Source organism: Lactuca virosa, chromosome 1, assembly GCF_052849685.1.
Source record: "Lactuca virosa cultivar CGN04683 chromosome 1, Lactuca_virosa_CGN04683_v6, whole genome shotgun sequence".
NCBI lineage: Eukaryota > Viridiplantae > Streptophyta > Magnoliopsida > Asterales > Asteraceae > Lactuca > Lactuca virosa.
This window is the reverse complement of record NC_136426.1, coordinates 263,200,752-263,218,723: the sequence shown is the minus strand read 5'-3', so window position 1 is coordinate 263,218,723 and position 17,972 is coordinate 263,200,752. Positions and strand designations below refer to the sequence as shown.

Sequence of the window (17,972 nt, the reverse complement as noted above, 5' to 3'; positions counted from 1 at the left end):
AGCATAGAAATAGCAAGAAAGAAAAAAAAAACAAAAAAAAACCGCACGTAAAATCTAAAAAAACGCAAACGGACAACGAAAAAGGGGGGTGCAACACGAGGACTTCCCAGGGGGTCACCCATCCTAGTACTACTCTCGCCCAAGCACGCTTAACTGCGGAGTTCTGATGGGATCCGGTGCATTAGTGCTGGTATGATCGCACCGGAACTACTATCCATGCTTATTGCTTGTATGTCTTAAAAGACGCAGAACCTCCTTTGTTTTCGTACGCGAGGCGTGGGACCCACGTGACCGATCGGCTCCGTTCCAAAAATACGAAGACCATGAACCATGAAACGGAGGCCACCCGAGCATAGAAATAGCAAGAAAGAAAAAAAACAAAAAAATAAACTGCACGTAAAATCTAGAAAAACGCAAACGGACAACGAAAAAGGGGGGTGCAACACGAGGACTTCCCAGGGGGTCACCCATCCTAGTACTACTCTCGCCCAAGCACGCTTAACTGCGGAGTTCTGATGGGATCCGGTGCATTAGTGCTGGTACGATCGCATCCGAAATATTATCCATGCTTATTGCTTGTATGTCTTAAAAGACGCAGAACCTCCTTTGTTTTCGTACGCGAGGCGTGGAACCCACGTGACCGATCGGCTCCGTTCCAAAAATACGAAAACCATCAACCATGAAGCGGAGGCCACCCGAGCATAAAAAAAGCAAGAAAGAAAAAAAAACAAAAAAAAACCGCACGTAAAATCTAAAAAAACGCAAACGGACAACGAAAAAAGGGGGTGCAACATGAGGACTTCCCAGGGGGTCACCCATCCTAATACTACTCTCGCCCAAGCACGCTTAACTGCGAAGTTCTGATGGGATCCGGTGCATTAGTGCTAGTATGATCGCACGCGAAATACTATCCATGCTTATTGCTTTTATGTCTTAAAAGACGCAGAACCTCCTTTGTTTCCGTACGCGAGGCGTGGAACCCACGTGACCGATCCGCTCCGTTCCAAAAATACGAAAACCATCAACCATGAAGCGGAGGCCACCCGAGCATAGAAATAGCAAGAAAGAAAAAAAAAACAAAAAAAAACCGCACGTAAAATCTAAAAAAACGCAAACGGACAACGAAAAAGGGGGGTGCAACACGAGGACTTCCCAGGGGGTCACCCATCCTAGTACTACTCTCGCCCAAGCACGCTTAACTGCGGAGTTCTGATGGGATCCGGTGCATTAGTGCTGGTATGATCGCACCGGAAATACTATTCATGCTTATTGCTTGTATGTCTTAAAAGACGCAGAACCTCCTTTGTTTTCGTACGCGAGGCGTGGGACCCACGTGATCGATCGGCTCCGTTCCAAAAATACGAAGACCATGAACCATGAAACGGAGGCCACCCGAGCATAGAAATAGCAAGAAAGAAAAAAAAACAAAAAAAAAACTGCACGTAAAATCTAGAAAAACGCAAACGGACAACGAAAAAGGGGGTGCAACACGAGGACTTCCCAGGGGGTCACCCATCCTAGTACTACTCTCGCCCAAGCACGCTTAACTGCGGAGTTCTGATGGGATCCGGTGCATTAGTGCTGGTATGATCGCACCCAAAATACTATCCATGCTTATTGCTTGTATGTCTTAAAAGACGCAGAACCTCCTTTGTTTTCGTACGCGAGGCGTGGAACCCACGTGACCGATCGGCTCCGTTCCAAAAATACGAAAACCATCAACCATGAAGCGGAGGCCACCCGAGCATAGAAATAGCAAGAAAGAAAAAAAAACAAAAAAAACCGCACGTAAAATCTAAAAAAACGCAAACGGACAACGAAAAAGGGTGGTGCAACATGAGGACTTCCCAGGGGGTCACCCATCCTAGTACTACTCTCGCCCAAGCACGCTTAACTGCGGAGTTCTGATAGGATCCGGTGCATTAGTGCTAGTATGATCGCACCCGAAATACTATCCATGCTTATTGCTTGTATGTCTTAAAAGACGCAGAACCTCCTTTGTTTTCGTACGCGAGGCGTGGGACCCACGTGACCGATCGGCTCCGTTCCAAAAATACGAAGACCATGAACCATGAAACGGAGGCCACCCGAGCATAGAAATAGCAAGAAAGAAAAAAAACAAAAAAAAAACCGCACGTAAAATCTAAAAAAACGCAAACGGACAACGAAAAAGGGGGGTGCAACACGAGGACTTCCCAGGGGGTCACCCATCCTAGTACTACTCTCGCCCAAGCACGCTTAACTGCGGAGTTCTGATGCGATCCGGTGCATTAGTGCTGGTATGATCGCACCCGAAATACTATCCATGCTTATTGCTTGTATGTCTTAAAAGACGCAGAACCTCCTTTGTTTTCGTACGCGAGGCGTGGGACCCACGTGACCGATCAGCTCCGTTCCAAAAATACGAAGACCATCAACCATGAAGCGGAGGCCACCCGAGCATAGAAATAGCAAGAAAGAAAAAAAACAAAAAAAAACCGCACGTAAAATCTAAAAAAACGCAAACGGACAACAAAAAAGGGGGTTGCAACACGAGGACTTCCCATGGGGTCACCCATCCTAGTACTACTCTCGCCCAAGCACGCTTAACTGCGGAGTTCTGATGGGATCCGGTGCATTAGTGCTGGTATGATCGCACCCGAAATACTGTCCATGCTTATTGCTTGTATGTCTTAAAAGACACAGAACCTCCTTTGTTTTCGTACGCGAGGCGTGGGACCCACGTGACCGATCGGCTCCGTTCCAAAAATACGAAGACCATGAACCATGAAACGGAGGCCACCCGAGCATAGAAATAGCAAGAAAAAAAAAACAAAAAAAACCGCACGTAAAATCTAAAAAAACGCAAACGGACAACGAAAAAGGGGGGGTGCAACACGAGGACTTCCCAGGGGGTCACCCATCCTAGTACTACTCTCGCCCAAGCACGCTTAACTGCGGAGTTCTGATGGGATCCGGTGCATTAGTGCTGGTATGATCGCACCCGAAATACTATCCATGCTTATTGCTTTTATGTCTTAAAAGACGCAGAACCTCCTTTGTTTTCTTACGCGAGGCGTGGAACCCACGTGACCGATCGGCTCCGTTCCAAAAATACGAAAACCATCAACCATGAAGCGGAGGCCATCCGAGCATAGAAATAGCAAGAAAGAAAAAAAACAAAAAAAAACTGCACGTAAAATCTAAAAAAACGCAAACGGACAACGAAAAAGGGGGGTGCAACACGAGGACTTCCCAGGGGGTCACCCATCCTAGTACTACTCTCGCCCAAGCACGCTTAATTGCGGAGTTCTGATGGGATCCGGTGCATTAGTGCTGGTATGATCGCACCCGAAATACTATCCATGCTTATTGCTTGTATGTCTTAAAAGACGCAGAACCTCCTTTGTTTTCGTACGCGAGGCATGGGACCCACGTGACCGATCGGCTCCGTTCCAAAAATACGAAGACCATGAACCATGAAACGGAGGCCACCCGAGCATAGAAATAGCAAGAAAGAAAAAAAAAACAAAAAAAAACCGCACGTAAAATCTAAAAAAACGCAAACGGACAACGAAAAAGGGGGGTGCAACACGAGGACTTCGCAGGGGGTCACCCATCCTAGTACTACTCTCGCCCAAGCACGCTTAACTGCGGAGTTCTGATGGGATCCGGTGCATTAGTGCTGGTATGATCGCACCCGAAATACTATCCATGCTTATTGCTTGTATGTCTTAAAAGACGCAGAACCTCCTTTGTTTTCGTACGCGAGGCGTGGGACCCACGTGACCGATCGGCTCCGTTCCAAAAATACGAAGACCATGAACCATGAAACGGAGGCCACCCGAGCATAGAAATAGCAAGAAAGAAAAAAAAAACAAAAAAAAACCGCACGTAAAATCTAAAAAAACGCAAACGGACAACGAAAAAGGGGGGTGCAACACGAGGACTTCCCAGGGGGTCACCCATCCTAGTACTACTCTCGCCCAAGCACGCTTAACTGCGGAGTTCTGATGGGATCCGGTGCATTAGTGCTGCTATGATCGCACCCAAAATACTATCCATGCTTATTGCTTGTATGTCTTAAAAGACGCAGAAACTCCTTTGTTTTCGTACGCGAGGCGTAGGACCCACGTGACCGATCAGCTCCGTTCCAAAAATACGAAGACCATCAACCATGAAGCGGAGGCCACCCGAGCATAGAAATAGAAAGAAAGAAAAAAAAAACAAAAAAAAAACGCACGTAAAATCTAAAAAAACGCAAACGGACAACGAAAAAGGGGGGGTGCAACACGAGGACTTCCCATGGGGTCACCCATCCTAGTACTACTCTCGCCCAAGCACGCTTAACTACGGAGTTCTGATGGGATCCGGTGCATTAGTGCTGGTATGATCGCACCCGAAATACTGTCCATGCTTATTGCTTGTATGTCTTAAAAGACACAGAACCTCCTTTGTTTTCGTACGCGAGGCGTGGGACCCACGTGACCGATCGGCTCCGTTCCAAAAATACGAAGACCATGAACCTTGAAACGGAGGCCACCCGAGCATAGAAATAGCAAGAAAAAAAAAACAAAAAAAAAACCGCACGTAAAATCTAAAAAAACGCAAACGGACAACGAAAAAGGAGGGGTGCAACACGAGGACTTCCCAGGGGGTCACCCATCCTAGTACTACTCTCGCCCAAGCACGCTTAACTGCAGAGTTCTGATGGGATCCGGTGCATTAGTGCTGGTATGATCGCACCCGAAATACTATCCATGCTTATTGCTTTTATGTCTTAAAAGACGCAGAACCTCCTTTGTTTTCGTACGCGAGGCGTGGAACCCACGTGACCGATCGGCTCCGTTCCAAAAATACGAAAACCATCAACCATGAAGCGGAGGCCACCCGAGCATAGAAATAGCAAGAAAGAAAAAAAAACAAAAAAAAACCGCACGTAAAATCTAAAAAAACGCAAACGGCAACGAAAAAGGGGGGTGCAACACGAGGACTTCCCAGGGGGTCACCCATCCTAGTACTACTCTCGCCCAAGCACGCTTAACTGCGGAGTTCTGATGGGATCCGGTGCATTAGTGCTAGTATGATCGCACCCGAAATACTATCCATGCTTATTGCTTGTATGTCTTAAAAGACGCAGAACCTCCTTTGTTTTCGTACGCGAGGCGTGGGACCCACGTGACCGATCGGCTCCGTTCCAAAAATACGAAGACCATGAACCATGAAACGGAGGCCACCCGAGCATAGAAATAGCAAGAAAGAAAAAAAAAACAAAAAAAAACCACACGTAAAATCTAAAAAAACGCAAACGGACAACGAAAAAGCGGGGTGCAACACGAGGACTTCCCAGGGGGTCACCCATCCTAGTACTACTCTCGCCCAAGCACGCTTAACTGCGGAGTTCTGATGGGATCCGGTGCATTAGTGCTGGTATGATCGCACCCAAAATACTATCCATGCTTATTGCTTGTATGTCTTAAAAGACGCAGAACCTCCTTTGTTTTCGTACGCGAGGCGTGGAACCCACGTGACCGATCGGCTCCGTTCCAAAAATACGAAAACCATCAACCATGAAGCGGAGGCCACCCGAGCATAGAAATAGCAAGAAAGAAAAAAAAACAAAAAAAACCGCACGTAAAATCTAAAAAAACGCAAACGGCAACGAAAAAGGGGGGTGCAACACGAGGACTTCCCAGGGGGTCACCCATCCTAGTACTACTCTCGCCCAAGCACGCTTAACTGCGGAGTTCTGATGGGATCCGGTGCATTAGTGCTAGTATGATCGCACCCGAAATACTATCCATGCTTATTGCTTGTATGTCTTAAAAGACGCAGAACCTCCTTTGTTTTCGTACGCGAGGCGTGGGACCCACGTGACCGATCGGCTCCGTTCCAAAAATACGAAGACCATGAACCATGAAACGGAGGCCACCCGAGCATAGAAATAGCAAGAAAGAAAAAAAACAAAAAAAAAACCGCACGTAAAATCTAAAAAAACGCAAACGGACAACGAAAAAGGGGGGTGCAACACGAGGACTTCCCAGGGGGTCACCCATCCTAGTACTGCTCTCGCCCAAGCACGCTTAACTGCGGAGTTCTGATGGGATCCGGTGCATTAGTGCTGGTATGATCGCACCCGAAATACTATCCATGCTTATTGCTTGTATGTCTTAAAAGACGCAGAAGCTCCTTTGTTTTCGTACGCGAGGCGTGGGACCCACGTGACCGATCAGCTCCGTTCCAAAAATACGAAGACCATCAACCATGAAGCGGAGGCCACCCGAGCATAGAAATAGCAAGAAAGAAAAAAAAACAAAAAAAAACCGCACGTAAAATCTAAAAAAACGCAAACGGACAACAAAAAAGGGGGTTGCAACACGAGGACTTCCCATGGGGTCACCCATCCTAGTACTACTCTCGCCCAAGCACGCTTAACTGCGGAGTTCTGATGGGATCCGGTGCATTAGTGCTGGTATGATCGCACCCGAAATACTGTCCATGCTTATTGCTTGTATGTCTTAAAAGACACAGAACCTCCTTTGTTTTCGTACGCGAGGCGTGGGACCCACGTGACCGATCGGCTCCGTTCCAAAAATACGAAGACCATGAACCATGAAACGGAGGCCACCCGAGCATAGAAATAGCAAGAAAAAAAAAACAAAAAAAACCGCACGTAAAATCTAAAAAAACGCAAACGGACAACGAAAAAGGGGGGGTGCAACACGAGGACTTCCCAGGGGGTCACCCATCCTAGTACTACTCTCGCCCAAGCACGCTTAACTGCGGAGTTCTGATGGGATCCGGTGCATTAGTGCTGGTATGATCGCACCCGAAATACTATCCATGCTTATTGCTTTTATGTCTTAAAAGACGCAGAACCTCCTTTGTTTTCTTACGCGAGGCGTGGAACCCACGTGACCGATCGGCTCCGTTCCAAAAATACGAAAACCATCAACCATGAAGCGGAGGCCACCCGAGCATAGAAATAGCAAGAAAGAAAAAAAAACAAAAAAAAACTGCACGTAAAATCTAAAAAAACGCAAACGGACAACGAAAAAGGGAGGTGCAACACGAGGACTTCCCAGGGGGTCACCCATCCTAGTACTACTCTCGCCCAAGCACGCTTAATTGCGGAGTTCTGATGGGATCCGGTGCATTAGTGCTGGTATGATCGCACCCGAAATACTATCCATGCTTATTGCTTGTATGTCTTAAAAGACGCAGAACCTCCTTTGTTTTCGTACGCGAGGCATGGGACCCACGTGACCGATCGGCTCCGTTCCAAAAATACGAAGACCATGAACCATGAAACGGAGGCCACCCGAGCATAGAAATAACAAGAAAGAAAAAAAAACAAAAAAAAACCGCACGTAAAATCTAAAAAAACGCAAACGGACAACGAAAAAGGGGGGTGCAACACGAGGACTTCGCAGGGGGTCACCCATCCTAGTACTACTCTCGCCCAAGCACGCTTAACTGCGGAGTTCTGATGGGATCCGGTGCATTAGTGCTGGTATGATCGCACCCAAAATACTATCCATGCTTATTGCTTGTATGTCTTAAAAGACGCAGAACCTCCTTTGTTTTCGTACGCGAGGCGTGGGACCCACGTGACCGATCGGCTCCGTTCCAAAAATACGAAGACCATGAACCATGAAACGGAGGCCACCCGAGCATAGAAATAGCAAGAAAGAAAAAAAAAACAAAAAAAAACCGCACGTAAAATCTAAAAAAACGCAAACGGACAACGAAAAAGGGGGGTGCAACACGAGGACTTCCCAGGGGGTCACCCATCCTAGTACTACTCTCGCCCAAGCACGCTTAACTGCGGAGTTCTGATGGGATCCGGTGCATTAGTGCTGGTATGATCGCACCCAAAATACTATCCATGCTTATTGCTTGTATGTCTTAAAAGACGCAGAAACTCCTTTGTTTTCGTACGCGAGGCGTGGGACCCACGTGACCGATCAGCTCCGTTCCAAAAATACGAAGACCATCAACCATGAAGCGGAGGCCACCCGAGCATAGAAATAGAAAGAAAGAAAAAAAAAACAAAAAAAAAACGCACGTAAAATCTAAAAAAACGCAAACGGACAACGAAAAAGGGGGGTGCAACACGAGGACTTCCCATGGGGTCACCCATCCTAGTACTACTCTCGCCCAAGCACGCTTAACTACGGAGTTCTGATGGGATCCGGTGCATTAGTGCTGGTATGATCGCACCCGAAATACTGTCCATGCTTATTGCTTGTATGTCTTAAAAGACACAGAACCTCCTTTGTTTTCGTACGCGAGGCGTGGGACCCACGTGACCGATCGGCTCCGTTCCAAAAATACGAAGACCATGAACCTTGAAACGGAGGCCACCCGAGCATAGAAATAGCAAGAAAAAAAAACAAAAAAAAAACCGCACGTAAAATCTAAAAAAACGCAAACGGACAACGAAAAAGGGGGGGTGCAACACGAGGACTTCCCAGGGGGTCACCCATCCTAGTACTACTCTCGCCCAAGCACGCTTAACTGCACAGTTCTGATGGGATCCGGTGCATTAGTGCTGGTATGATCGCACCCGAAATACTATCCATGCTTATTGCTTTTATGTCTTAAAAGACGCAGAACCTCCTTTGTTTTCGTACGCGAGGCGTGGAACCCACGTGACCGATCGGCTCCGTTCCAAAAATACGAAAACCATCAACCATGAAGCGGAGGCCACCCGAGCATAGAAATAGCAAGAAAGAAAAAAAAAACAAAAAAAAACCGCACGTAAAATCTAAAAAAACGCAAACGGACAACGAAAAAGCGGGGTGCAACACGAGGACTTCCCAGGGGGTCACCCATCCTAGTACTACTCTCGCCCAAGCACGCTTAACTGCGGAGTTCTGATGGGATCCGGTGCATTAGTGCTGGTATGATCGCACCCAAAATACTATCCATGCTTATTGCTTGTATGTCTTAAAAGACGCAGAACCTCCTTTGTTTTCGTACGCGAGGCGTGGAACCCACGTGACCGATCGGCTCCGTTCCAAAAATACGAAAACCATCAACCATGAAGCGGAGGCCACCCGAGCATAGAAATAGCAAGAAAGAAAAAAAAACAAAAAAAAACCGCACGTAAAATCTAAAAAAACGCAAACGGAAACGAAAAAGGGGGGTGCAACACGAGGACTTCCCAGGGGGTCACCCATCCTAGTACTACTCTCGCCCAAGCACGCTTAACTGCGGAGTTCTGATGGGATCCGGTGCATTAGTGCTGGTATGATCGCACCCGAAATACTATCCATGCTTATTGCTTGTATGTCTTAAAAGACGCAGAACCTCCTTTGTTTTCGTACGCGAGGCGTGGGACCCACGTGACCGATCGGCTCCGTTCCAAAAATACGAAGACCATGAACCATGAAACGGAGGCCACCCGAGCATAGAAATAGCAAGAAAGAAAAAAAAACAAAAAAAAAACTGCACGTAAAATCTAGAAAAACGCAAACGGACAACGAAAAAGGGGGTGCAACACGAGGACTTCCCAGGGGGTCACCCATCCTAGTACTACTCTCGCCCAAGCACGCTGAACTGCGGAGTTCTGATGGGATCCGGTGCATTAGTGCTGGTATGATCGCACCCGAAATACTATCCATGCTTATTGCTTGTATGTCTTAAAAGACGCAGAACCTCCTTTGTTTTCGTACGCGAGGCGTGGAACCCACGTGACCGATCGGCTCCGTTCCAAAAATACGAAAACCATCAACCATGAAGCGGAGGCCACCCGAGCATAGAAATAGCAAGAAAGAAAAAAAAAACAAAAAAAACCGCACGTAAAATCTAAAAAAACGCAAACGGACAACGAAAAAGGGTGGTGCAACATGAGGACTTCCCAGGGGGTCACCCATCCTAGTACTACTCTCGCCCAAGCACGCTTAACTGCGGAGTTCTGATAGGATCCGGTGCATTAGTGCTAGTATGATCGCACCCGAAATACTATCCATGCTTATTGCTTGTATGTCTTAAAAGACGCAGAACCTCCTTTGTTTTCGTACGCGAGGCGTGGGACCCACGTGACCGATCGGCTCCGTTCCAAAAATACGAAGACCATGAACCATGAAACGGAGGCCACCCGAGCATAGAAATAGCAAAAAAGAAAAAAAACAAAAAAAAAACCGCACGTAAAATCTAAAAAAACGCAAACGGACAACGAAAAAGGGGGGGTGCAACACGAGGACTTCCCAGGGGGTCACCCATCCTAGTACTACTCTCGCCCAAGCACGCTTAACTGCGGAGTTCTGATGGGATCCGGTGCATTAGTGCTGGTATGATCGCACCCGAAATACTATCCATGCTTATTGCTTGTATGTCTTAAAAGACGCAGAACCTCCTTTGTTTTCGTACGCGAGGCGTGGGACCCACGTGACCGATCAGCTCCGTTCCAAAAATACGAAGACCATCAACCATGAAGCGGAGGCCACCCGAGCATAGAAATAGCAAGAAAGAAAAAAAAACAAAAAAAAACCGCACGTAAAATCTAAAAAAACGCAAACGGACAACAAAAAAGGGGGTTGCAACACGAGGACTTCCCATGGGGTCACCCATCCTAGTACTACTCTCGCCCAAGCACGCTTAACTGCGGAGTTCTGATGGGATCCGGTGCATTAGTGCTGGTATGATCGCACCCGAAATACTGTCCATGCTTATTGCTTGTATGTCTTAAAAGACACAGAACCTCCTTTGTTTTCGTACGCGAGGCGTGGGACCCACGTGACCGATCGGCTCCGTTCCAAAAATACGAAGACCATGAACCATGAAACGGAGGCCACCCGAGCATAGAAATAGCAAGAAAGAAAAAAAAACAAAAAAAACTGCACGTAAAATCTAAAAAAACGCAAACGGACAACGAAAAAGGGGGGTGCAACACGAGGACTTCCCAGGGGGTCACCCATCCTAGTACTACTCTCGCCCAAGCACGCTTAATTGCGGAGTTCTGATGGGATCCGGTGCATTAGTGCTGGTATGATCGCACCCGAAATACTATCCATGCTTATTGCTTGTATGTCTTAAAAGACGCAGAACCTCCTTTGTTTTCGTACGCGAGGCATGGGACCCACGTGACCGATCGGCTCCGTTCCAAAAATACGAAGACCATGAACCATGAAACGGAGGCCACCCGAGCATAGAAATAGCAAGAAAGAAAAAAAAAACAAAAAAAAACCGCACGTAAAATCTAAAAAAACGCAAACGGACAACGAAAAAGGGGGGTGCAACACGAGGACTTCGCAGGGGGTCACCCATCCTAGTACTACTCTCGCCCAAGCACGCTTAACTGCGGAGTTCTGATGGGATCCGGTGCATTAGTGCTGGTATGATCGCACCCGAAATACTATCCATGCTTATTGCTTGTATGTCTTAAAAGACGCAGAACCTCCTTTGTTTTCGTACGCGAGGCGTGGGACCCACGTGACCGATCGGCTCCGTTCCAAAAATACGAAGACCATGAACCATGAAACGGAGGCCACCCGAGCATAGAAATAGCAAGAAAGAAAAAAAAAACAAAAAAAAACCGCACGTAAAATCTAAAAAAACGCAAACGGACAACGAAAAAGGGGGGTGCAACACGAGGACTTCCCAGGGGGTCACCCATCCTAGTACTACTCTCGCCCAAGCACGCTTAACTGCGGAGTTCTGATGGGATCCGGTGCATTAGTGCTGGTATGATCGCACCCAAAATACTATCCATGCTTATTGCTTGTATGTCTTAAAAGACGCAGAAACTCCTTTGTTTTCGTACGCGAGGCGTGGGACCCACGTGACCGATCAGCTCCGTTCCAAAAATACGAAGACCATCAACCATGAAGCGGAGGCCACCCGAGCATAGAAATAGCAAGAAAGAAAAAAAAAACAAAAAAAAAACGCACGTAAAATCTAAAAAAACGCAAACGGACAACGAAAAAGGGGGGGTGCAACACGAGGACTTCCCATGGGGTCACCCATCCTAGTACTACTCTCGCCCAAGCACGCTTAACTACGGAGTTCTGATGGGATCCGGTGCATTAGTGCTGGTATGATCGCACCCGAAATACTGTCCATGCTTATTGCTTGTATGTCTTAAAAGACACAGAACCTCCTTTGTTTTCGTACGCGAGGCGTGGGACCCACGTGACCGATCGGCTCCGTTCCAAAAATACGAAGACCATGAACCTTGAAACGGAGGCCACCCGAGCATAGAAATAGCAAGAAAAAAAAACAAAAAAAAAACCGCACGTAAAATCTAAAAAAACGCAAACGGACAACGAAAAAGGGGGGTGCAACACGAGGACTTCCCAGGGGGTCACCCATCCTAGTACTACTCTCGCCCAAGCACGCTTAACTGCAGAGTTCTGATGGGATCCGGTGTATTAGTGCTGGTATGATCGCACCCGAAATACTATCCATGCTTATTGCTTTTATGTCTTAAAAGACGCAGAACCTCCTTTGTTTTCGTACGCGAGGCGTGGAACCCACGTGACCGATCGGCTCCGTTCCAAAAATACGAAAACCATCAACCATGAAGCGGAGGCCACCCGAGCATAGAAATAGCAAGAAAGAAAAAAAAACAAAAAAAAACTGCACGTAAAATCTAAAAAAACGCAAACGGACAACGAAAAAGGGGGGTGCAACACGAGGACTTCCCAGGGGGTCACCCATCCTAGTACTACTCTCGCCCAAGCACGCTTAATTGCGGAGTTCTGATGGGATCCGGTGCATTAGTGCTGGTATGATCGCACCCGAAATACTATCCATGCTTATTGCTTGTATGTCTTAAAAGACGCAGAACCTCCTTTGTTTTCGTACGCGAGGCATGGGACCCACGTGACCGATCGGCTCCGTTCCAAAAATACGAAGACCATGAACCATGAAACGGAGGCCACCCGAGCATAGAAATAGCAAGAAAGAAAAAAAAAAACAAAAAAAAACCGCACGTAAAATCTAAAAAAACGCAAACGGACAACGAAAAAGGGGGGTGCAACACGAGGACTTCGCAGGGGGTCACCCATCCTAGTACTACTCTCGCCCAAGCACGCTTAACTGCGGAGTTCTGATGGGATCCGGTGCATTAGTGCTGGTATGATCGCACCCGAAATACTATCCATGCTTATTGCTTGTATGTCTTAAAAGACGCAGAACCTCCTTTGTTTTCGTACGCGAGGCGTGGGACCCACGTGACCGATCGGCTCCGTTCCAAAAATACGAAGACCATGAACCATGAAACGGAGGCCACCCGAGCATAGAAATAGCAAGAAAGAAAAAAAAAACAAAAAAAAACCGCACGTAAAATCTAAAAAAACGCAAACGGACAACGAAAAAGGGGGGTGCAACACGAGGACTTCCCAGGGGGTCACCCATCCTAGTACTACTCTCGCCCAAGCACGCTTAACTGCGGAGTTCTGATGGGATCCGGTGCATTAGTGCTGGTATGATCGCACCCAAAATACTATCCATGCTTATTGCTTGTATGTCTTAAAAGACGCAGAAACTCCTTTGTTTTCGTACGCGAGGCGTGGGACCCACGTGACCGATCAGCTCCGTTCCAAAAATACGAAGACCATCAACCATGAAGCGGAGGCCACCCGAGCATAGAAATAGCAAGAAAGAAAAAAAAAACAAAAAAAAAACGCACGTAAAATCTAAAAAAACGCAAACGGACAACGAAAAAGGGGGGGTGCAACACGAGGACTTCCCATGGGGTCACCCATCCTAGTACTACTCTCGCCCAAGCACGCTTAACTACGGAGTTCTGATGGGATCCGGTGCATTAGTGCTGGTATGATCGCACCCGAAATACTGTCCATGCTTATTGCTTGTATGTCTTAAAAGACACAGAACCTCCTTTGTTTTCGTACGCGAGGCGTGGGACCCACGTGACCGATCGGCTCCGTTCCAAAAATACGAAGACCATGAACCTTGAAACGGAGGCCACCCGAGCATAGAAATAGCAAGAAAAAAAAAACAAAAAAAAAACCGCACGTAAAATCTAAAAAAACGCAAACGGACAACGAAAAAAGGGGGGTGCAACACGAGGACTTCCCAGGGGGTCACCCATCCTAGTACTACTCTCGCCCAAGCACGCTTAACTGCAGAGTTCTGATGGGATCCGGTGTATTAGTGCTGGTATGATCGCACCCGAAATACTATCCATGCTTATTGCTTTTATGTCTTAAAAGACGCAGAACCTCCTTTGTTTTCGTACGCGAGGCGTGGAACCCACGTGACCGATCGGCTCCGTTCCAAAAATACGAAAACCATCAACCATGAAGCGGAGGCCACCCGAGCATAGAAATAGCAAGAAAGAAAAAAAAAACAAAAAAAAACCGCACGTAAAATCTAAAAAAACGCAAACGGACAACGAAAAAGCGGGGTGCAACACGAGGACTTCCCAGGGGGTCACCCATCCTAGTACTACTCTCGCCCAAGCACGCTTAACTGCGGAGTTCTGATGGGATCCGGTGCATTAGTGCTGGTATGATCGCACCCAAAATACTATCCATGCTTATTGCTTGTATGTCTTAAAAGACGCAGAACCTCCTTTGTTTTCGTACGCGAGGCGTGGAACCCACGTGACCGATCGGCTCCGTTCCAAAAATACGAAAACCATCAACCATGAAGCGGAGGCCACCCGAGCATAGAAATAGCAAGAAAGAAAAAAAAACAAAAAAAAACCGCACGTAAAATCTAAAAAAACGCAAACGGACAACGAAAAAGGGGGGTGCAACACGAGGACTTCCCAGGGGGTCACCCATCCTAGTACTACTCTCGCCCAAGCACGCTTAACTGCGGAGTTCTGATGGGATCCGGTGCATTAGTGCTGGTATGATCGCACCCGAAATACTATCCATGCTTATTGCTTGTATGTCTTAAAAGACGCAGAACCTCCTTTGTTTTCGTACGCGAGGCGTGGGACCCACGTGACCGATCGGCTCCGTTCCAAAAATACGAAGACCATGAACCATGAAACGGAGGCCACCCGAGCATAGAAATAGCAAGAAAGAAAAAAAAACAAAAAAAAAAACCGCACGTAAAATCTAGAAAAATGCAAACGGACAACGAAAAAGGGGGGTGCAACACGAGGACTTCCCAGGGGGTCACCCATCCTAGTACTACTCTCGCCCAAGCACGCTTAACTGCGGAGTTCTGATGGGATCCGGTGCATTAGTGCTGGTATGATCGCACCCGAAATACTATCCATGCTTATTGCTTGTATGTCTTAAAAGACGCAAAACCTCCTTTGTTTTCGTACGCGAGGCGTGGAACCCACGTGACCGATCGGCTCCGTTCCAAAAATACGAAAACCATCAACCATGAAGCGGAGGCCACCCGAGCATAGAAATAGCAAGAAAGAAAAAAAAAACAAAAAAAAACTGCACGTAAAATCTAAAAAAACGCAAACGGACAACGAAAAAGGGGGGTGCAACACGAGGACTTCCCAGGGGGTCACCCATCCTAGTACTACTCTCGCCCAAGCACGCTTAATTGCGGAGTTCTGATGGGATCCGGTGCATTAGTGCTGGTATGATCGCACCCGAAATACTATCCATGCTTATTGCTTGTATGTCTTAAAAGACGCAGAACCTCCTTTGTTTTCGTACGCGAGGCGTGGGACCCACGTGACCGATCAGCTCCGTTCCAAAAATACGAAGACCATCAACCATGAAGCGGAGGCCACCCGAGCATAGAAATAGCAAGAAAGAAAAAAAAACAAAAAAAAACCGCACGTAAAATCTAAAAAAACGCAAACGGACAACGAAAAAGGGGGTTGCAACACGAGGACTTCCCATGGGGTCACCCATCCTAGTACTACTCTCGCCCAAGCACGCTTAACTGCGGAGTTCTGATGGGATCCGGTGCATTAGTGCTGGTATGATCGCACCCGAAATACTGTCCATGCTTATTGCTTGTATGTCTTAAAAGACACAGAACCTCCTTTGTTTTCGTACGCGAGGCGTGGGACCCACGTGACCGATCGGCTCCGTTCCAAAAATACGAAGACCATGAACCATGAAACGGAGGCCACCCGAGCATAGAAATAGCAAGAAAAAAAAAACAAAAAAAAACCGCACGTAAAATCTAAAAAAACGCAAACGGACAACGAAAAAGGAGGGGTGCAACACGAGGACTTCCCAGGGGGTCACCCATCCTAGTACTACTCTCGCCCAAGCACGCTTAACTGAGGAGTTCTGATGGGATCCGGTGCATTAGTGCTGGTATGATCGCACCCGAAATACTATCAATGCTTATTGCTTTTATGTCTTAAAAGACGCAGAACCTCCTTTGTTTTCGTACGCGAGGCGTGAAACCCACGTGACCGATCGGCTCCGTTCCAAAAATACGAAAACCATCAACCATGAAGCGGAGGCCACCCGAGCATAGAAATAGCAAGAAAGAAAAAAAAACAAAAAAAAACTGCACGTAAAATCTAAAAAAACGCAAACGGACAACGAAAAAGGGGGGTGCAACACGAGGACTTCCCAGGGGGTCACCCATCCTAGTACTACTCTCGCCCAAGCACGCTTAACTGCGGAGTTCTGATGGGATCCGGTGCATTAGTGCTGGTATGATCGCACCCGAAATACTATCCATGCTTATTGCTTGTATGTCTTAAAAGACGCAGAACCTCCTTTGTTTTCGTACGCGAGGCGTGGGACCCACGTGACCGATCGGCTCCGTTCCAAAAATACGAAGACCATGAACCATGAAACGGAGGCCACCCGAGCATAGAAATAGCAAGAAAGAAAAAAAAACAAAAAAAAACCGCACGTAAAATCTAGAAAAACGCAAACGGACAACGAAAAAGGGGGGTGCAACACGAGGACTTCCCAGGGGGTCACCCATCCTAGTACTACTCTCGCCCAAGCACGCTTAACTGCGGAGTTCTGATGGGATCCGGTGCATTAGTGCTGGTATGATCACACCCGAAATACTATCCATGCTTATTGCTTGTATGTCTTAAAAGACGCAGAACCTCCTTTGTTTTCGTACGCGAGGCGTGGAACCCACGTGACCGATCGGCTCCGTTCCAAAAATACGAAAACCATCAACCATGAAGCGGAGGCCACCCGAGCATAGAAATAGCAAGAAAGAAAAAAAAACAAAAAAAAACTGCACGTAAAATCTAAAAAAACGCAAACGGACAACGAAAAAGGGGGGTGCAACACGAGGACTTCCCAGGGGGTCACCCATCCTAGTACTACTCTCGCCCAAGCACGCTTAATTGCGGAGTTCTGATGGGATCCGGTGCATTAGTGCTGGTATGATCGCACCCGAAATACTATCCATGCTTATTGCTTGTATGTCTTAAAAGACGCAGAACCTCCTTTGTTTTCGTACGCGAGGCGTGGGACCCACGTGACCGATCAGCTCCGTTCCAAAAATACGAAGACCATCAACCATGAAGCGGAGGCCACCCGAGCATAGAAATAGCAAGAAAGAAAAAAAACAAAAAAAAACCGCACGTAAAATCTAAAAAAACGCAAACGGACAACGAAAAAGGGGGTTGCAACACGAGGACTTCCCATGGGGTCACCCATCCTAGTACTACTCTCGCCCAAGCACGCTTAACTGCGGAGTTCTGATGGGATCCGGTGCATTAGTGCTGGTATGATCGCACCCGAAATACTGTCCATGCTTATTGCTTGTATGTCTTAAAAGACACAGAACCTCCTTTGTTTTCGTACGCGAGGCGTGGGACCCACGTGACCGATCGGCTCCGTTCCAAAAATACGAAGACCATGAACCATGAAACGGAGGCCACCCGAGCATAGAAATAGCAAGAAAAAAAAACAAAAAAAACCGCACGTAAAATCTAAAAAAACGCAAACGGACAACGAAAAAGGGGGGGTGCAACACGAGGACTTCCCAGGGGGTCACCCATCCTTGTACTACTCTCGCCCAAGCACGCTTAACTGCAGAGTTCTGATGGGATCCGGTGCATTAGTGCTGGTATGATCGCACCCGAAATACTATCCATGCTTATTGCT

The 17,972-nt window shown here is 47.3% G+C and overlaps 52 non-coding genes across 52 annotated transcripts; all 52 read right to left on the bottom strand.

Moving 5' to 3' along the window:
- Positions 1–85: 85 nt before the first annotated feature.
- On the bottom strand, positions 86–204 carry LOC145137254 (5S ribosomal RNA). Its single transcript, XR_013720971.1, has one exon. It is a non-coding gene; the product is annotated as a 5S ribosomal RNA (ribosomal RNA).
- Positions 205–434: 230 nt separating this feature from the next.
- Positions 435–553, bottom strand: LOC145144732 (5S ribosomal RNA). Its single transcript, XR_013725736.1, has one exon. It is a non-coding gene; the product is annotated as a 5S ribosomal RNA (ribosomal RNA).
- A 229-nt stretch (positions 554–782) lies between these two features.
- LOC145150548 (5S ribosomal RNA) lies at positions 783–901 on the bottom strand. The gene has a single exon (XR_013731365.1). It is a non-coding gene; the product is annotated as a 5S ribosomal RNA (ribosomal RNA).
- Positions 902–1,131: 230 nt separating this feature from the next.
- LOC145137249 (5S ribosomal RNA) lies at positions 1,132–1,250 on the bottom strand. Its single transcript, XR_013720970.1, has one exon. It is a non-coding gene; the product is annotated as a 5S ribosomal RNA (ribosomal RNA).
- Positions 1,251–1,479: 229 nt separating this feature from the next.
- On the bottom strand, positions 1,480–1,598 carry LOC145148192 (5S ribosomal RNA). The gene has a single exon (XR_013729089.1). It is a non-coding gene; the product is annotated as a 5S ribosomal RNA (ribosomal RNA).
- A 228-nt stretch (positions 1,599–1,826) lies between these two features.
- On the bottom strand, positions 1,827–1,945 carry LOC145149991 (5S ribosomal RNA). Its single transcript, XR_013730823.1, has one exon. It is a non-coding gene; the product is annotated as a 5S ribosomal RNA (ribosomal RNA).
- Positions 1,946–2,174: 229 nt separating this feature from the next.
- LOC145136339 (5S ribosomal RNA) lies at positions 2,175–2,293 on the bottom strand. Its single transcript, XR_013720399.1, has one exon. It is a non-coding gene; the product is annotated as a 5S ribosomal RNA (ribosomal RNA).
- A 228-nt stretch (positions 2,294–2,521) lies between these two features.
- LOC145134858 (5S ribosomal RNA) lies at positions 2,522–2,640 on the bottom strand. Its single transcript, XR_013719400.1, has one exon. It is a non-coding gene; the product is annotated as a 5S ribosomal RNA (ribosomal RNA).
- A 226-nt stretch (positions 2,641–2,866) lies between these two features.
- Positions 2,867–2,985, bottom strand: LOC145148179 (5S ribosomal RNA). The gene has a single exon (XR_013729077.1). It is a non-coding gene; the product is annotated as a 5S ribosomal RNA (ribosomal RNA).
- Positions 2,986–3,213: 228 nt separating this feature from the next.
- Positions 3,214–3,332, bottom strand: LOC145140348 (5S ribosomal RNA). The gene has a single exon (XR_013722143.1). It is a non-coding gene; the product is annotated as a 5S ribosomal RNA (ribosomal RNA).
- A 230-nt stretch (positions 3,333–3,562) lies between these two features.
- LOC145154777 (5S ribosomal RNA) lies at positions 3,563–3,681 on the bottom strand. The gene has a single exon (XR_013735237.1). It is a non-coding gene; the product is annotated as a 5S ribosomal RNA (ribosomal RNA).
- Positions 3,682–3,911: 230 nt separating this feature from the next.
- On the bottom strand, positions 3,912–4,030 carry LOC145143843 (5S ribosomal RNA). Its single transcript, XR_013724875.1, has one exon. It is a non-coding gene; the product is annotated as a 5S ribosomal RNA (ribosomal RNA).
- A 231-nt stretch (positions 4,031–4,261) lies between these two features.
- On the bottom strand, positions 4,262–4,380 carry LOC145153544 (5S ribosomal RNA). Its single transcript, XR_013734045.1, has one exon. It is a non-coding gene; the product is annotated as a 5S ribosomal RNA (ribosomal RNA).
- A 228-nt stretch (positions 4,381–4,608) lies between these two features.
- Positions 4,609–4,727, bottom strand: LOC145155106 (5S ribosomal RNA). Its single transcript, XR_013735563.1, has one exon. It is a non-coding gene; the product is annotated as a 5S ribosomal RNA (ribosomal RNA).
- Positions 4,728–4,955: 228 nt separating this feature from the next.
- On the bottom strand, positions 4,956–5,074 carry LOC145154952 (5S ribosomal RNA). The gene has a single exon (XR_013735419.1). It is a non-coding gene; the product is annotated as a 5S ribosomal RNA (ribosomal RNA).
- Positions 5,075–5,304: 230 nt separating this feature from the next.
- On the bottom strand, positions 5,305–5,423 carry LOC145148167 (5S ribosomal RNA). Its single transcript, XR_013729066.1, has one exon. It is a non-coding gene; the product is annotated as a 5S ribosomal RNA (ribosomal RNA).
- A 227-nt stretch (positions 5,424–5,650) lies between these two features.
- On the bottom strand, positions 5,651–5,769 carry LOC145154951 (5S ribosomal RNA). Its single transcript, XR_013735418.1, has one exon. It is a non-coding gene; the product is annotated as a 5S ribosomal RNA (ribosomal RNA).
- A 229-nt stretch (positions 5,770–5,998) lies between these two features.
- Positions 5,999–6,117, bottom strand: LOC145154391 (5S ribosomal RNA). The gene has a single exon (XR_013734865.1). It is a non-coding gene; the product is annotated as a 5S ribosomal RNA (ribosomal RNA).
- A 229-nt stretch (positions 6,118–6,346) lies between these two features.
- LOC145134851 (5S ribosomal RNA) lies at positions 6,347–6,465 on the bottom strand. Its single transcript, XR_013719397.1, has one exon. It is a non-coding gene; the product is annotated as a 5S ribosomal RNA (ribosomal RNA).
- A 226-nt stretch (positions 6,466–6,691) lies between these two features.
- LOC145148156 (5S ribosomal RNA) lies at positions 6,692–6,810 on the bottom strand. Its single transcript, XR_013729053.1, has one exon. It is a non-coding gene; the product is annotated as a 5S ribosomal RNA (ribosomal RNA).
- Positions 6,811–7,039: 229 nt separating this feature from the next.
- On the bottom strand, positions 7,040–7,158 carry LOC145145413 (5S ribosomal RNA). The gene has a single exon (XR_013726387.1). It is a non-coding gene; the product is annotated as a 5S ribosomal RNA (ribosomal RNA).
- A 229-nt stretch (positions 7,159–7,387) lies between these two features.
- On the bottom strand, positions 7,388–7,506 carry LOC145154776 (5S ribosomal RNA). The gene has a single exon (XR_013735236.1). It is a non-coding gene; the product is annotated as a 5S ribosomal RNA (ribosomal RNA).
- A 230-nt stretch (positions 7,507–7,736) lies between these two features.
- LOC145148145 (5S ribosomal RNA) lies at positions 7,737–7,855 on the bottom strand. The gene has a single exon (XR_013729042.1). It is a non-coding gene; the product is annotated as a 5S ribosomal RNA (ribosomal RNA).
- A 230-nt stretch (positions 7,856–8,085) lies between these two features.
- On the bottom strand, positions 8,086–8,204 carry LOC145153543 (5S ribosomal RNA). Its single transcript, XR_013734044.1, has one exon. It is a non-coding gene; the product is annotated as a 5S ribosomal RNA (ribosomal RNA).
- A 227-nt stretch (positions 8,205–8,431) lies between these two features.
- On the bottom strand, positions 8,432–8,550 carry LOC145148157 (5S ribosomal RNA). The gene has a single exon (XR_013729054.1). It is a non-coding gene; the product is annotated as a 5S ribosomal RNA (ribosomal RNA).
- Positions 8,551–8,780: 230 nt separating this feature from the next.
- LOC145148133 (5S ribosomal RNA) lies at positions 8,781–8,899 on the bottom strand. Its single transcript, XR_013729031.1, has one exon. It is a non-coding gene; the product is annotated as a 5S ribosomal RNA (ribosomal RNA).
- A 228-nt stretch (positions 8,900–9,127) lies between these two features.
- Positions 9,128–9,246, bottom strand: LOC145148122 (5S ribosomal RNA). The gene has a single exon (XR_013729020.1). It is a non-coding gene; the product is annotated as a 5S ribosomal RNA (ribosomal RNA).
- A 229-nt stretch (positions 9,247–9,475) lies between these two features.
- Positions 9,476–9,594, bottom strand: LOC145142869 (5S ribosomal RNA). Its single transcript, XR_013723932.1, has one exon. It is a non-coding gene; the product is annotated as a 5S ribosomal RNA (ribosomal RNA).
- A 229-nt stretch (positions 9,595–9,823) lies between these two features.
- Positions 9,824–9,942, bottom strand: LOC145149990 (5S ribosomal RNA). The gene has a single exon (XR_013730822.1). It is a non-coding gene; the product is annotated as a 5S ribosomal RNA (ribosomal RNA).
- Positions 9,943–10,172: 230 nt separating this feature from the next.
- On the bottom strand, positions 10,173–10,291 carry LOC145148111 (5S ribosomal RNA). The gene has a single exon (XR_013729009.1). It is a non-coding gene; the product is annotated as a 5S ribosomal RNA (ribosomal RNA).
- A 229-nt stretch (positions 10,292–10,520) lies between these two features.
- LOC145134844 (5S ribosomal RNA) lies at positions 10,521–10,639 on the bottom strand. Its single transcript, XR_013719393.1, has one exon. It is a non-coding gene; the product is annotated as a 5S ribosomal RNA (ribosomal RNA).
- A 228-nt stretch (positions 10,640–10,867) lies between these two features.
- Positions 10,868–10,986, bottom strand: LOC145140338 (5S ribosomal RNA). The gene has a single exon (XR_013722141.1). It is a non-coding gene; the product is annotated as a 5S ribosomal RNA (ribosomal RNA).
- Positions 10,987–11,216: 230 nt separating this feature from the next.
- Positions 11,217–11,335, bottom strand: LOC145154775 (5S ribosomal RNA). The gene has a single exon (XR_013735234.1). It is a non-coding gene; the product is annotated as a 5S ribosomal RNA (ribosomal RNA).
- Positions 11,336–11,565: 230 nt separating this feature from the next.
- Positions 11,566–11,684, bottom strand: LOC145148099 (5S ribosomal RNA). The gene has a single exon (XR_013728998.1). It is a non-coding gene; the product is annotated as a 5S ribosomal RNA (ribosomal RNA).
- Positions 11,685–11,915: 231 nt separating this feature from the next.
- On the bottom strand, positions 11,916–12,034 carry LOC145153541 (5S ribosomal RNA). Its single transcript, XR_013734042.1, has one exon. It is a non-coding gene; the product is annotated as a 5S ribosomal RNA (ribosomal RNA).
- Positions 12,035–12,260: 226 nt separating this feature from the next.
- Positions 12,261–12,379, bottom strand: LOC145155539 (5S ribosomal RNA). The gene has a single exon (XR_013735974.1). It is a non-coding gene; the product is annotated as a 5S ribosomal RNA (ribosomal RNA).
- A 229-nt stretch (positions 12,380–12,608) lies between these two features.
- On the bottom strand, positions 12,609–12,727 carry LOC145140334 (5S ribosomal RNA). The gene has a single exon (XR_013722140.1). It is a non-coding gene; the product is annotated as a 5S ribosomal RNA (ribosomal RNA).
- A 231-nt stretch (positions 12,728–12,958) lies between these two features.
- LOC145154774 (5S ribosomal RNA) lies at positions 12,959–13,077 on the bottom strand. Its single transcript, XR_013735233.1, has one exon. It is a non-coding gene; the product is annotated as a 5S ribosomal RNA (ribosomal RNA).
- Positions 13,078–13,307: 230 nt separating this feature from the next.
- LOC145148087 (5S ribosomal RNA) lies at positions 13,308–13,426 on the bottom strand. Its single transcript, XR_013728987.1, has one exon. It is a non-coding gene; the product is annotated as a 5S ribosomal RNA (ribosomal RNA).
- A 231-nt stretch (positions 13,427–13,657) lies between these two features.
- LOC145153539 (5S ribosomal RNA) lies at positions 13,658–13,776 on the bottom strand. Its single transcript, XR_013734041.1, has one exon. It is a non-coding gene; the product is annotated as a 5S ribosomal RNA (ribosomal RNA).
- A 228-nt stretch (positions 13,777–14,004) lies between these two features.
- On the bottom strand, positions 14,005–14,123 carry LOC145155537 (5S ribosomal RNA). The gene has a single exon (XR_013735972.1). It is a non-coding gene; the product is annotated as a 5S ribosomal RNA (ribosomal RNA).
- A 230-nt stretch (positions 14,124–14,353) lies between these two features.
- Positions 14,354–14,472, bottom strand: LOC145148075 (5S ribosomal RNA). The gene has a single exon (XR_013728976.1). It is a non-coding gene; the product is annotated as a 5S ribosomal RNA (ribosomal RNA).
- A 229-nt stretch (positions 14,473–14,701) lies between these two features.
- On the bottom strand, positions 14,702–14,820 carry LOC145148063 (5S ribosomal RNA). The gene has a single exon (XR_013728964.1). It is a non-coding gene; the product is annotated as a 5S ribosomal RNA (ribosomal RNA).
- A 231-nt stretch (positions 14,821–15,051) lies between these two features.
- On the bottom strand, positions 15,052–15,170 carry LOC145148051 (5S ribosomal RNA). The gene has a single exon (XR_013728953.1). It is a non-coding gene; the product is annotated as a 5S ribosomal RNA (ribosomal RNA).
- Positions 15,171–15,400: 230 nt separating this feature from the next.
- Positions 15,401–15,519, bottom strand: LOC145140331 (5S ribosomal RNA). The gene has a single exon (XR_013722139.1). It is a non-coding gene; the product is annotated as a 5S ribosomal RNA (ribosomal RNA).
- A 229-nt stretch (positions 15,520–15,748) lies between these two features.
- LOC145134837 (5S ribosomal RNA) lies at positions 15,749–15,867 on the bottom strand. Its single transcript, XR_013719389.1, has one exon. It is a non-coding gene; the product is annotated as a 5S ribosomal RNA (ribosomal RNA).
- Positions 15,868–16,094: 227 nt separating this feature from the next.
- LOC145141402 (5S ribosomal RNA) lies at positions 16,095–16,213 on the bottom strand. Its single transcript, XR_013722634.1, has one exon. It is a non-coding gene; the product is annotated as a 5S ribosomal RNA (ribosomal RNA).
- A 229-nt stretch (positions 16,214–16,442) lies between these two features.
- On the bottom strand, positions 16,443–16,561 carry LOC145148039 (5S ribosomal RNA). Its single transcript, XR_013728942.1, has one exon. It is a non-coding gene; the product is annotated as a 5S ribosomal RNA (ribosomal RNA).
- A 229-nt stretch (positions 16,562–16,790) lies between these two features.
- Positions 16,791–16,909, bottom strand: LOC145153982 (5S ribosomal RNA). Its single transcript, XR_013734470.1, has one exon. It is a non-coding gene; the product is annotated as a 5S ribosomal RNA (ribosomal RNA).
- A 229-nt stretch (positions 16,910–17,138) lies between these two features.
- Positions 17,139–17,257, bottom strand: LOC145140326 (5S ribosomal RNA). Its single transcript, XR_013722138.1, has one exon. It is a non-coding gene; the product is annotated as a 5S ribosomal RNA (ribosomal RNA).
- A 228-nt stretch (positions 17,258–17,485) lies between these two features.
- Positions 17,486–17,604, bottom strand: LOC145134823 (5S ribosomal RNA). The gene has a single exon (XR_013719376.1). It is a non-coding gene; the product is annotated as a 5S ribosomal RNA (ribosomal RNA).
- A 225-nt stretch (positions 17,605–17,829) lies between these two features.
- On the bottom strand, positions 17,830–17,948 carry LOC145145555 (5S ribosomal RNA). The gene has a single exon (XR_013726521.1). It is a non-coding gene; the product is annotated as a 5S ribosomal RNA (ribosomal RNA).
- Between the last annotated feature and the right edge of the window lie 24 nt (positions 17,949–17,972).